This window comes from Chlamydotis macqueenii, chromosome 3, assembly GCF_036417535.1.
Source record: "Chlamydotis macqueenii isolate bChlMac1 chromosome 3, bChlMac1.mat, whole genome shotgun sequence".
Classification (NCBI taxonomy): Eukaryota; Metazoa; Chordata; class Aves; order Otidiformes; family Otididae; genus Chlamydotis; species Chlamydotis macqueenii.
This window is the reverse complement of record NC_141558.1, coordinates 11,429,074-11,442,411: the sequence shown is the minus strand read 5'-3', so window position 1 is coordinate 11,442,411 and position 13,338 is coordinate 11,429,074.

The window sequence follows — 13,338 nt, the reverse complement described above, 5'->3', positions numbered from 1 at the left end:
TTGACATTAAAACGGGATCAGTTAAAACGTTTTCCTTCAAATTTGCTTTTGACTAAAAACTGGAGGGACAGAGTGAGATACTGATAAGTTTTTCAAATATACAAGGGCCTGCAGAAAAAAATGTTGTGCTGGTTTTTTGGGTTTTTTTTTTTTTCTTTAGAAGGAAACTGGAATGATTAGGTAGAATTTTTACATTCTTCAGTTTTTCAGTGGAAAATCTGAGGTAGGGGTATGGTCTATTTGTTATTGTTGCTGTTATGTTTAGGGAAGCTTGTTTTGCTTTTTCAGTGGGAAATATCCAATATTTCCAATCAGTTCAAGTTACAAATCCTGCCAGGAAACTTTATAGACTCCAAACCCTTTGAAATTCCTTAGTTTCTTTCTACATCTACTTGGATATGTCAATGCCTGCACACCGTCACCAAAAAAAAAAAAAAAAAAACAAAAGGAAAAAAAAAAAGAAATCAGGATGGTTTAGCCTGGTGATTGTGACTTTGAAAAGAAATAATGCTCTTAAAGGCCTCATCTAAGTGCCAGAGGCACCTTGGCAGTGAATTTGAAGACAAGTACGTTTTGCTTCAGCTGTTCCCAGGAGAACTCAGCCGATGTGCTCAGTCTCTCACAGGGTGGTGGTAGGGGAAGGAACCACCAGACCATGTTAGAAAACGGAGTTTCTACAGTCTCCCTGTGCTATTTTCCTGTGACACGATGTATGTATATAACTATACGTGTATTTATCTGTCTGTGTGTATGTGCATGTGCACACCAGTGAAGGGTAGTTGTCTAAAAGAAAGAAAGATATAAGGAGGGCTTTCTGCACCCTCCGTCTCTACTCATCTGAACATATTTCTAGCAAACTCATGAGCTGGGGCATGCAGGAGATGTACATGACTTTTAATGCAACCCACTTATACTCTTTATCCTCTGGATTATCAAGGGGAAAGCTGCATATGAGCTGAGGTGAGCTGTTCGAGGCAAAATTTACGATGACATTTAAAATCAGCAAAGCTTGCTGTAGCCCTAAAGGTTGAAGCATGCATGTACACTTCGTATAATCTGATCCCAAGCACCCATCAAATTGAAGGTTAAAAGTATTGTATACTTTGCTACCAGTTACCACATCAACTTTTCAGATATGTGCATGTGATTTAAGTCCAGATGACCTGGAGCTTGCTGATGCCATAACTTAAAAAGCAATTGGGCTGTGTGTTGGCTAGAAGAACAATGTGGGCATTATAACAATCTCACTTGAGCAGCCATTAAGACATCTCCAGCACACTGTTGTACTACTAAAATGTAATTCCCAGTAGACAATAATCCCAGACCCCTTGACTGTGAATCATGGGCAGTAAATGGCTGACGGGCAGGTTAACAACTGGCTCTGTGGGCAGTCTGACATTGTACAGGTGCGCATCATCACAGTAAAGTAATTAACAGGTACTTAAAGAAATGTACATTTAAGCTCAAAAAACCTGTTAAGAGACTTCCTAAGTGGACTGCTATTTTTTGTAAACCCCACTTATATTTTATGACCAGGTAAAAGGACTGCAGAGCACAAGTCCAATCTAAAAGTAGATCTGTAATCAATAGCTCTCCTATCAGTGCTAGGCTGCTCCATCAACAGTGCCGTTTTATAACTCTGTGACATGCTTCTGACTCAGGATTTAAAGTGATTCAACAATGCAGTCTGACCCCTATAAAGAAAGTAGGAAAGAAAAAACTGTAACTCAGCATTATAGCCAAGAAAAGGTTGAGGGAAAAAAAAATACAAATAATTTACTAGGAAAAACATGTTGTCTGTGTGGTTATTTATAGGAATATTTATCTATGTATACGTGTGCATATGTGCATATATATATGTGAGTGCATATACAGATATGCAAGCCAGGAACTTCACTTGATATATATCTGTAAGCTGTTTTGGATAGTACTGGAGTTATCTGGGCAGTGAACAAAGGCCCAATATGAAAGGAGAGGCAGTGAATTGAGGGTTGTGGGAGGGACTGCAATTTTATGTGCTGAACTAACGAGTAGTAATGGGAGCGGCTAGAGTTCCCTCAGCATTTCCTCTTCTATTTCTTCTCTCTCCCCTCTAGTAAATCCAACTCTGGCATATATAGCAGATAAAGAGTTTTAAATGTACGATTTTATCCAAGGTTCTTTATAGGAGTAATAAGATCATCTGGTTAATAAATGCTTGATTCAGTCTTCTGCCTGCAAAACTGTGGCTGAATATCTTCCAGGCATTAAAGGATCGTCCCCAGAGGGTTGGTATTCTGCCTGCCTGGGTTGGCCAGTGCAGGTTTACCAGCACTGGTTTTCCTGGTGGACAGATTCGGACATGGTGAAAAAGTTGTGGTGATTGAACTGGTATCAAACCAAGAAGCAAGTCTATTTATGAAAAAAACATGTTTCCCCACAAAATGGCATTTGCATAATCATTTTAAAATATGAAGAAATAAAACCAGCCACGGTGACGTCATCACCCTGTGGCTGGTTACAGGTCTTCCTATTTCTGAGAAGTGAGGTGGGGTTGGTTTTACCTGATATGGTGCAGGTACCTGGGGCTTGAAGGATTGCACTGTCACCTGTAGCTCCTGCGCATTTGCTGGCAGATATGATGGAGGGGCCCTGCCTTGCCCCTTGCTCTGAGGGTGATGCCTTTTGATTCAACACAGTGACAGTGCATTGACATGCCTGCACAGGTACGGGTCTTTCCACTGCTTAGCCTCTCTTTTTCTCTCTTCTTACAGATGAGAAGATTTTCATGGTCTTTGCCCCTTAACACTGATAATTTCCTTCTCTAAAGCAAAACCACCCTGGTTGTCTTGCATCTTGTACCCCAGAATGACACCTGGACTCTTCCTCCTTTGGGATGCAGCAGCGTTCTTGCAATGCAGGTACTGCAGAGGCTTCTGCCTTGCCACAGCTGCACTGCACTCCTGCTTCCATTCTTGGTGTGCTAAAAACGCTCCTATGGAAAGTGTTTCAGACACTCTGGACTACTTCTTTTGCTGCTGTGGGAGTTAAACCCTGAGGAAATCTGGCATATTTGTTTGGACATTTTTGCATTAATACAGTTACTTCAAAACAGTATTAACATGAGCATATGTTTGTTTTATAAAGTCTTAATATCATCCAAAAGAAAATGCTTTGGAATCATTACACAGATACATGTCACTAGTGTACTTTCCAAGCTCTCTATGCGCATTTCATGCTAAGCCTATGTATTCTATATTGGACCTTATTTTTGCCATCCATCTCAGTACTATCTCATCTTTCCCTTACTGAGATTTTTATTTCATTTAATCTCCTCTAACTCAGGAAATTTTTCACTGAAGCCAGAGTAGTTCCTCTGTGTAAAACAAATACATATAAAAACCCCTAAACACTAATTCACCCTATTATGTCCTCCTTAGGGGACTGAAAAACATTATTTGAAACCATTAAAATGTATTGCTATTTTTATTCAAAGTAGATACAGTAATTTATATTAAAAGTCTAGATCTCTATCTGAAGTGGATTTCACTTTACCTACCTAAAGCTACCTAGAAGTTATACATCTAAAATAACCCACATCCTAGATTCCCTTCAGAGTTAAAGGAAGGATTTAGGCTTTTCCAGTTTTTAGGATCCCATCTGAACGTAAGTATGAGACAGATGTGTGTGTCATCCTGCAGAAGTGCGTAATTCTCTGTAATGTAAGTATAATAAAAACCTACATAATCAGTTTATACTAATTGTCTTTGTTACATTAGGCATCTAAAATCATGCAAAATGAATTTCACTTCTCATATAAAATGCTCCACAGAGGGGATTAGTGTGAGGCTGCTGTATATCAGCTAAGCATATGATTTTAAAAAGAGTAATTTTTCTTCATTTTTAATATGTATATGTGAATAAACTGTTTCAATGATTGATTACTCGTGTTAGGAAACACACTGAAACACAGTATATGTTATAATGTGTGATTAATACATAGTTTTAATATCCCTTGTGTTATTTTTCCATTAGAAGAATAATATAAGGGGGAATAAAAATGTTTCCAAATTGTCAGTATGCCTAACCAGTCCAAATGGAGCTTCAAAATTTGATGAGTGCAGCCCTTAGAGCCTTAAATTTTTGGCTAATCAGGTAATTGATATCATTTACAATGTACTTTGGACATAAAAAGAAAAAGAAAGGAAAGACTAAGGAGGATACTAGTTACCACTAGCTTATTCGGAAGCAAAAAGGCTTAAGATGAAATCTGATCAAAATAAATAAGTACTCAGAAACTTTCAGGTTATCACTTTCATACAAAAATGTCTCTAATGTTAATAAGGGGCGTAGGCCAAAGCCTTTAGAAATTGCTGTTCTTAAAAAAACATGATTTATTTGATTTTTTTCCAACTTGAATGTCGTGAACCAGACACATATAATTATATTATTTGTCTTATGCAAGCGAACGAGAATAAATTAAAACTGGACATGTTGCAACAGGGCTGTTGACATTATATACAAAGTCTGCTTATTGTCATAAGATACTCTTAACCTTTAAGCCAAAATCTTTCAAAACTATTAGTGTTAAATCTAGCAGCTGTTGTCAAATTTTTCCCTTTCTCTGCTTTATGCATTGTGCTTTATTTGAAATGTTTGTTATATTTGTGTATATAACTTTCTGCAAGCTGTCCCTTGAAAGCTCAAGGGATTAAATGAGTAGGTTGAGCCAGTTCAAAGGAACAAAAGTTAACAAATTAAAAGAAAACTTTCTAAAATGAATGTGTAAACCATTAAAATATTTAGCTGTATTTGCATTGGATAGTTTCCTCTATATAAAACAATATGGATTGTTTAAATAAATGGAGTTAAGGGAAAATTATTTCTACTGTAAAGTTTATTAAAGCTTTAGGAATGATGACCTCGATCCTTCAAACGCTTACGTGTTTAATTTAAGGCATGGAATAGTCTCATCCTGGCAGCCCTAACCAGTCATCACAGCTTCATCGTCCAGCAAGACAAAGACACAGAGGGCATCCAAAGACTGGAGAATGAGGTAAGGGTTTCCCCTGTGATTCTCCCTAGCCTTTGCCTGAATGTTTAAGCCACAGTCTAGAAACTGTGTTTTCTGGCTGTTTGTGAAAGAGAGTGAGTCTCTGTAGATATTATTACAAAAATAAGCTCAAGTGGCAAAAACCTCAGAGTTCATACAAGAAGTAGAAGGACAAGTTGGCAGGTTTTAGATTATTGCAGTATTTGATTTTTAAACAGTTAGTCTGCAGGAAGGTAAGGGCAGATGCCATGTGTCTTGTAGCATACGGTGTATCCTATGCTGTTTTCTAACATGCTGTGAAGTGGGCTTAGAAGATACAAGGATAAGCATTTCTACAGTCGGTGCTCTGCTTGGAGAATTAGGCCTGATTACGAACTGAGACCTGATGCACATATGCCTTTCCAAGGACTCAGGTTACCTCTCTATCTAATTCAGTGCTGCACTGTGTTGGTGTATTGGCCAAGCAGGGATGACTGAGGTAAACCTCCAAATGCTTGTCTGTATGAAGGGAAGATATAACACATGGAGTAAACTTATTTCCTGCTAAATTTCACACAGACACTCTCATGACCAGAGTGAGTGTGGTAAGTTGAAGCAGAAAGCAAGGGGCTGGAAGCATTCCTTCTCACTATGATAATTTGATTTAAACCTCACTGGAGTGTGTAACAGATGCTTTTTGTTCACACTGGGTTTGTAAAGCAGAGCCCCATTTAGGGAAGGAATCGCTAAGGTAATAGGTGCCTCCATGCAGAGGAAGCCATGTGCAAGGCTGGAATAAGAATTTGCTGTATCACCCAAAGGGAGTTGATTTTCTAAGCATGTAGTAGGGATTCAGTCACATTGACATAGATTTTTTTTTTTTTTGTGAGAAGAATTCAAGGAGGGAAAAACAAAAAAAAAATATTCAGAAGGGAACAGTAAGTCAAGGGAGTCCCAGAGACAATATGATTGTGTTCCTGAAAGGAAGATCTATTTCTAGTTTGAGAGCTGGCTGAAGGATTCCTGGAAAGGAGAAGAAAAAACAAAATTAAATCAAATCCCGTCTTATTGAGTATTCCTGAACTCAGCAAAGTAGTATTACACTTTATTTGTAAACAGGCAGGGCTACATTCAAGAAATATCTATCTCAATCTGGTTTAAGAATTAAAAGATGTTACCATGTGCTAAATTTTGCCTTGCCAGATTCCAGTTCCAGGTTAGAAAGGATGGAACTTCCCAAGAACTTCACAGAGTTACTCGGTAAAACCAAAGGGAGCTTGGTACCTATTGTTTTTCCACGTTGCTTTGAAATTTCCAGACAAATTGAGTAACACCCTCTCTGAAATTTTTTTCTTTATAGGTAGAATTATAACGAGGTCCAAATGACCTTTGGAATCTAGATTAGGGCTTGAAGTGCATATATTAGAACAGTCTTTACAATCATATGCGCAAGTTTTTAAAACACATTTCCAGACTTGATTCAATGCCTTTTTTTTTCCTCCCAAGGGAAAAAAAAAAAAAAAAGATGATTTAATATAGGATTGGTTTACAAATCTTTCTCTTCATAATTCTTGCACTATTTAGCCTATTATTTCTCATATAACTGTAAAGGAATTAAGACCTCTTACCTCGTATCCACAGCCAAAACCAAAGAGTGTTGACTTTACTGATTAGTCAGTCAGGTTTTTCAGTTTTTCTGCAGTCTTAACCATTGACATATAATTACCAGGAAAGCCAAGCAGATTATTGTTCAATATATTCAGAACCTGAATTGAGATAAAAAATTTCTGATCCATGCAAAAACACTACAGTTCTGAAAAATGTACATGAATAATAAAATGGTAAAACTTAAAGTTTATATCACCGCAGTGCTATGTGGTTATAATTATCTAAAATTTATATGGAAAAAAAAAAGTAAGATTAATATCTGCTAGATCTCACAGGTCGGCACTCAGCGCACAAGATTGATTCCTTTAGCTATCTGAAAGCCAAGCATAAAGCTGAAGCTAGTTCTCTGGACTCCAACTATAATCAAAGGTGAAAATTAAACACCTTCAGAAGCTATTTTTTTTCTGTCTTAAAATGTTCTCCTCAGCTTCCCCTGTTTCTTATTCTTCAGGTCAGACAGACAAAATACTTAACTTTACTTGCTTTCTATGAATCTCACCCTCGTTTTTCATCTAACTGGGCAAGCCTGTGCACCAGAGCCGATGTGACACCGTACCAGAGCCAATTTAAGTGAGTTAGTGTGTTCTGCATTCTGGGAAGTACGTCCTGCTCCTCAGCAAATTGCTACTGCATGCATTTCAGCGGTGCAGTGACACCATTTGTGGCAGTAAGCCTCGTTGTGTATTTCTATCCATCATAGCAAAAAACAACATGTCACATAGGAGATTCTGCAGGAGAAGCTGCCCTGACCAGCTGGCAAAATAAATAGATACACAGAATAGGTGCTGAGAATTACATACAGAACAGAGGAAGCAAAAATAATGACAAGCTAGGCACAAGATTTTGTAAGATTTTTTTGTTTTCTCTGGAAACTTCCTTAAATGTCAATGTGAAGTAGGCAGGAAAGATCACACAGGGAGAGGTGGGAGGGTGGAGTTTGGAAGCCAGGTGAGACCAGGGCAGAGAACCTGCCAGGGATGCTCTGTCAGCACGGAGGTGAAAATACTCCAGCCCAAAATGTGCACAGCACCCTGATATCACTCAGAGCCTTGCATAGAGCTCACTGCAGCTGCCAAAGCTGTGTGGCGAATGTCACCTCCATGCTTCATGCACGCGTTGCCTCTCCTTGCTGCCCCTGCTGCCAGCAACCCATCGTTGTAACAGCCCCTGTGCACCAAGCAAAGGGTCCATGCAGTTCACAAACTGCCTTTCAGGGGAAAAGAGGAAAAAGGTATGCAGGATAATTTTTATTGATTGACCCACCAGCTGGGCTGTGCTCTTATGTACCAAAGATCCATGTGTGGAGAAGACCTTCTCCCACAGATAGTCTCCTTTCTGCACCAGAGGAAACTAGTGGCTTGTATTTTATTGTAATTATTTCTGTAGCTTTTGGATGGCCTCCTCTTTAGACAATGTGATATACACAAAGCGTCTTCCGCTTGTCGGTGGAGGCTGGGGAGGAGGAGGGTGGGGAGCCCAACCAGTAGAATTTTGTAACATTTATTTGTTCAGATAATTTACTAAGGGTTTACTAGAATAATCCCATGGAAAGATTCACTGTTCTTTGTCATAACATGGACTGGAAGCTTAAGTTTGTTTGTAAAGCTCTAAAATCTCTGTAGGCTGATGGAAGATACGTTATTTAAGAAGCTTGCTGGTTAAAACAAAAAGCTTGTTTAGTGGCAATGAGTACAATCACTTTGCATTAACTGAAGTTCAAGTTCAGTTGTCTGGACACAGGCAAGATGCCTGCTCTCTGGTGTTCATGAGGCAAATCTGGAGGATGAAATGCAGATCTGAACAGGAGATATAAGGAAATTGTTTACCTGGGTCAGAAAACAAACAAACAAAAAAGATATGTTACAGAAAACATATGGTTGCTATTTAATTTATGCTTTATCATTTTTCATTCTGACATTAACATTGTTACGAGTGGGGTGAGAGCACTGTACATTGTACGATGTAATATAAAATGAGGGTTACCACTCCTTGCCAGAGGAAACGTGATTCAGAAACAATTTGGGGGCAATTGCAAGGTGATGTGGCACAGAGAACCAGAAGCTATTGAAACTTTAAACATCATTTCTGGACAATATAAGACTTGCTGCAAAACGACTTGTAAAAACATGAAAACGTTACTTTCCTGACCCCAGAGAATTAGAAATCTTTAAATATCAGTTCAAACAATGCCTCTTAAAGGGCACCACACTTTTTCATTGCCAGCTACCATTATTTTTAACAGTTTGTTAAACATACTGCAATAAAGAAAGATTAATGGCCAAGATATAACCCAAAAATGCAAAGAGCCATGTCGAGATCTGTTACATGCAGGCAACTCAGTGGTGAGGCATAAAGTGGGTATTTAAGTGGAAAATTTAGCCTCAAAACATTCATGAAAACCAAAGTAGGTGATTAAAATGGAAATTAACTGTTTGGGGAAAATAAGAGTAAAAGACGTGAAGAAGCAGAAAGATAAAGTATAAACAATGTTTCATTAAGGAGAAAGAAAAAATAGTAATGACAAAATGTTACTTCAGGAATTAAAAGAATACTGAAAATATGCAAGTATTAAGAAGATGAAGAAATGACAAAAATATGCTTGCAAAAATATACTTACAAGTATATTAATTTCAGGAAGGAATCAAAAACACCTGTAAGCCATCTCTTAATGATTTCTCTAGAACCATATCTAATTTAAAATTTCAGAAGAAAAGTAGTTTAAATAATGGGATTCACCCCACACAGTTGTTGCCATCTAAAATTTCGTTGTCTATTTTAAGATATTTGTTTACTGAAAATCATAGAATCACTGAATCATAGAATAGTTTTGGTTGGAAGGGATCTTTAAACCCCCTGCAAGGAGCAGGAACATCATCACCATCCAAAATGGAGAGTGAAAGACAGGAGCTTTTGCAGAAAGGAAATTAACCTATTTCTGAAGGATGAGTATATTCTGGAGGATGGCTACCTGAAGTTAGAAACCTAATTTAAAATTGCTAGTATTCAGTGAGATTAAAAACCTAGTGACTTTCGCTGTTTCAGGAGCTTTGGATCAGTCCTGCTTATAAATAGGAAAGAAGGCAGGAAGGGTTAATTTTCGTGTTGTAAATATTAACCCTTGACCCAAACTGTGTCCAAACTAAAGACATGAACAGCACATCAGTGTTCTGTACTTTGTCCAACATATTTATAGGGCTGAGTGCGTACTGGACTGGTGGTTTTTAAGAATACCAGTCTTGTTAACAGCAGGTGCAGGATGAGAAAGCCCACTCAAATAAACCTAGACACTTAGTTGGGTGGAGTCGGAAGACAAAAGTGCTGAAAGTTATGCTGGTGTCATCTGCAACTGGAAGTCATTATATGTTCAGGTTGGGAAAACTTTTGACTAGCTGGTTTGGGTTTTTTTTTTTATTTTTTAAGATATTCACTTTGTATACTCACATTTATTAAATATCAGTCCCTAAAGTGTCATCTACTCAAAGTATGACAGATCCTTCTGTGCTTTCTAGTGTTTACATTTTGAATGTGAACTGAAAATCAGTATTGGGGAGAAAATGATTTTCTGATTTAAAAAAAGAAGGTTGAGCTTTCAAGATTTTCTAGTCTGCATGAGGGTAAAACCAAGACCTTGGGTTTGTTTTCGCTAATACCAAAATATATAGTGAAGTAATGGCAGCAGATCTCCTGCGTCCTAAGATAATATCCTCAGTGTCAATCATAAGCTACTTTGATGCCTCATTCTGAAAAAAAATTTGTTTCAAACCTGTTCTTCATGTGGAAGGTCCAAATTTGTTGTAGTAGTATTTTCTGATGAAAAAGCTATGCAAATAAATCTCAGTAAGGATTTCAGTATAACTTCCTGAGGTCTCCTTTGCATCTCTGAGGCCTAAAACGTACTTTCATTATGAATGCTAAGATCCTCACAAAATAAGATAACCTGAAGAGCTGGAACTTCAAGAAAAACAAAGAAAACCAAAGAAAATAGTATTGAGTACACATTAATATAATGACAGTATTAAAATGTAAAAAAGAGTCCTGATTATATTTCAGTAACCAAACAAAACCTTGTTTAAGGTAATTGCCAGCTTTAGTTTCCCTTGATAGGAACATTAATCTTGAAGTGTAAAAAATATTCTGGTTTTACAAAGATTTTTTTTAAAATTTTTAATATGAAAATATTAGAAATTATTAGAAAATATTCAAAATTATCTCAATGATAAATTGTGTGTCTGTATAAGTATGTATATGTAATCTGCATATGTAGTAAACATACAGACATGAAGTTACACACCTATCCAGGCAGTAATTCTACTACATTTTCTCATATTTTCTGGTTTCCAGGCTGTTAGAGTTATTTTTGCTCTCAAAACTTCTGTTCACAATGAAAATACTGCAAGCATAATGGGAGAAATGTGCCCCAGCACTCTTGAAGCACATTTGACATTTATGGGTTGTTAGCCCGATGTTCACACTCATCATGACCAATTAGATTGACTATGCACATTCTGGTGGGAACAAAGCTGATGTAGAAAATGCAAAATCAGCTGCTTTTTTTACCTTGCAAACCAAGCTAGCAATGTAAGTCCTTATCTGACTCAGTTTTTTAGCTTAAGAGAAATAGTTTAAATACAATGAATACTGAAATTCTGCACTAATTGATTTCAGTGTCTTTGAATATGAGTATCATTATTCTCACTATTTTATTTTCATATGCCAGTACGACTTCAGCCATGACTAAAAAGATATTAGAAGTTTGTACAGATGTTAATGAAATTATCTCAGTAAACCTACTGGCAGAAAAACTACAGTATTGGTTTATTAAACCTGATATAGTCACCGCCCTTAGCATTATGGAATATCTATAAATAATGTCTAAAGAGTTGATACTTGAGTAATAACCCTTTCAGTAAATGGTAAATCATTTCTTAGAGGTTATTATAGCATGAACAGATCAATAACACCTACTAATGTGCTTGTAACCATCCATAACAAATACTACTCAAGTACGTAATATGCTTCTAATATCTAGTATTCAATTACTAACCTCTGTACAAACCATTTATATTGAAGCCTTAATATAATGTTTTATTACTACATTAAAGTAGTGATTTACTTTGTCATACTTATGTGGTTAATTTACCATATAAATCTTGTGTCTGATCCTACAGTCTACATTTAGAGGAATCCTCTGAGAAGTCATAAAAGAGAAGTTAGCTAGAGAAGGAATTGTTGGGTTGGGTCTCCTATTTTCTTACCTGAAATGTTTAATCTGCAATTTCCATCTCTGTCAATAGACTGACATTTTAAAGGATCTGTTAGGAAACTATTCTGAAAGTTATGAATTGCACTTCAGAAAAAGAATGAAAGCAACGTTGCCTTGCACACTGGAGAAGCCAGAGTTCTGGTCTTGTTTCACTACCAGTGTGAACTGCTGTCAAGTAAATAATATGCAAATGGTTGGTAGGTATTTTTGAGGACAAAGTGACGTCTTTGGATTTGAGGAGACTTAGAAGTCTGCAGACACAGAAACCTGAAAATCAAGTGAAACACATTTAAAAAAAAAAAAAAAGCATAAGGCAAGCGGTCTGGCAAGATCAAATACCTTGGCAAATCATTACTATATTTGCCAAAGATCTAAACTGGATCTTTGAAAAGGGGGTGCATAAGTAAGAAATTTTGTCCATGACTGTGAAGTCAAAACATGCTTCTAGAGGCTTATTCGGTGCCCATCTTGCTCCACATCTTTGACTTTTCCTTTTATTTAACCGTTAGTCTGATGCCTCTGCAGATGTTTCACAGTGCAACAAATCAGTCCATGCTGGCAAAACAATTCTGAAGTGGATCACCTATCTCCTGCTTCCCTTTGCCCCATTTCCATAGCAAAACTGAAGGTTAAAAAGTTATCTGTGATATAAGCTACTAATTCATCTTTCCTCGAAACGGTTTTGGCGCAGATCCATAACCTTTCGTATGAACAGAAGCAGGGGCTGCAACTTCAGCTGCCGCATGCAGCCCTGTAACTTCAGAATATTGAGTTGTCCTAGCCTTTTCTCTGTGACCCAGAGGTTGATTAAAATCTTTCTATAGAAGTAATGTGCCACTTCAGAAGAGTCTGTAACTCTTTGACTGAGATACCTCCACAGGAGATGAAGAAAAATGCAGTTCAGTTCCTGCTAGAATTCAAGAAAATGTCTGATTTTGGCTCAAATCCAGATATTCTAAGTAATTCCTTCTATGGCTAGGGAGAAGCTGAGTAGAGAACGAAATACAGGGAAAGCTGCAATTTATAGTTTTAAAATTAGGTGTCCGAAGGGGTAGTTATGATGCATTTTTATGATTTGGAAAATCCCACTGTTTAGAACTTTGGGAAATGTTGTCCACTATCTTATTTGTTTGATTTCTGCAATTCATTAAATACCATTCAGAGAAGATGACAACCAGAAGTACAGTAGCAAATAATAATGGTATGATAAATTGAATACAATTTTTAGAAACCTAAAAAAATAAAAAAAAAGAAAGTTTGTTTTCAATGTTGTTTAACTTTGATTTACCAAATTGTCAGTTTCTACATATCTTTCTTCCTGAAGACCAATAAAAGCCCAACTGATTTAAACTAGGTTATTAAACATGCGTATGTTTTTGGATTTGAATGCATTAAC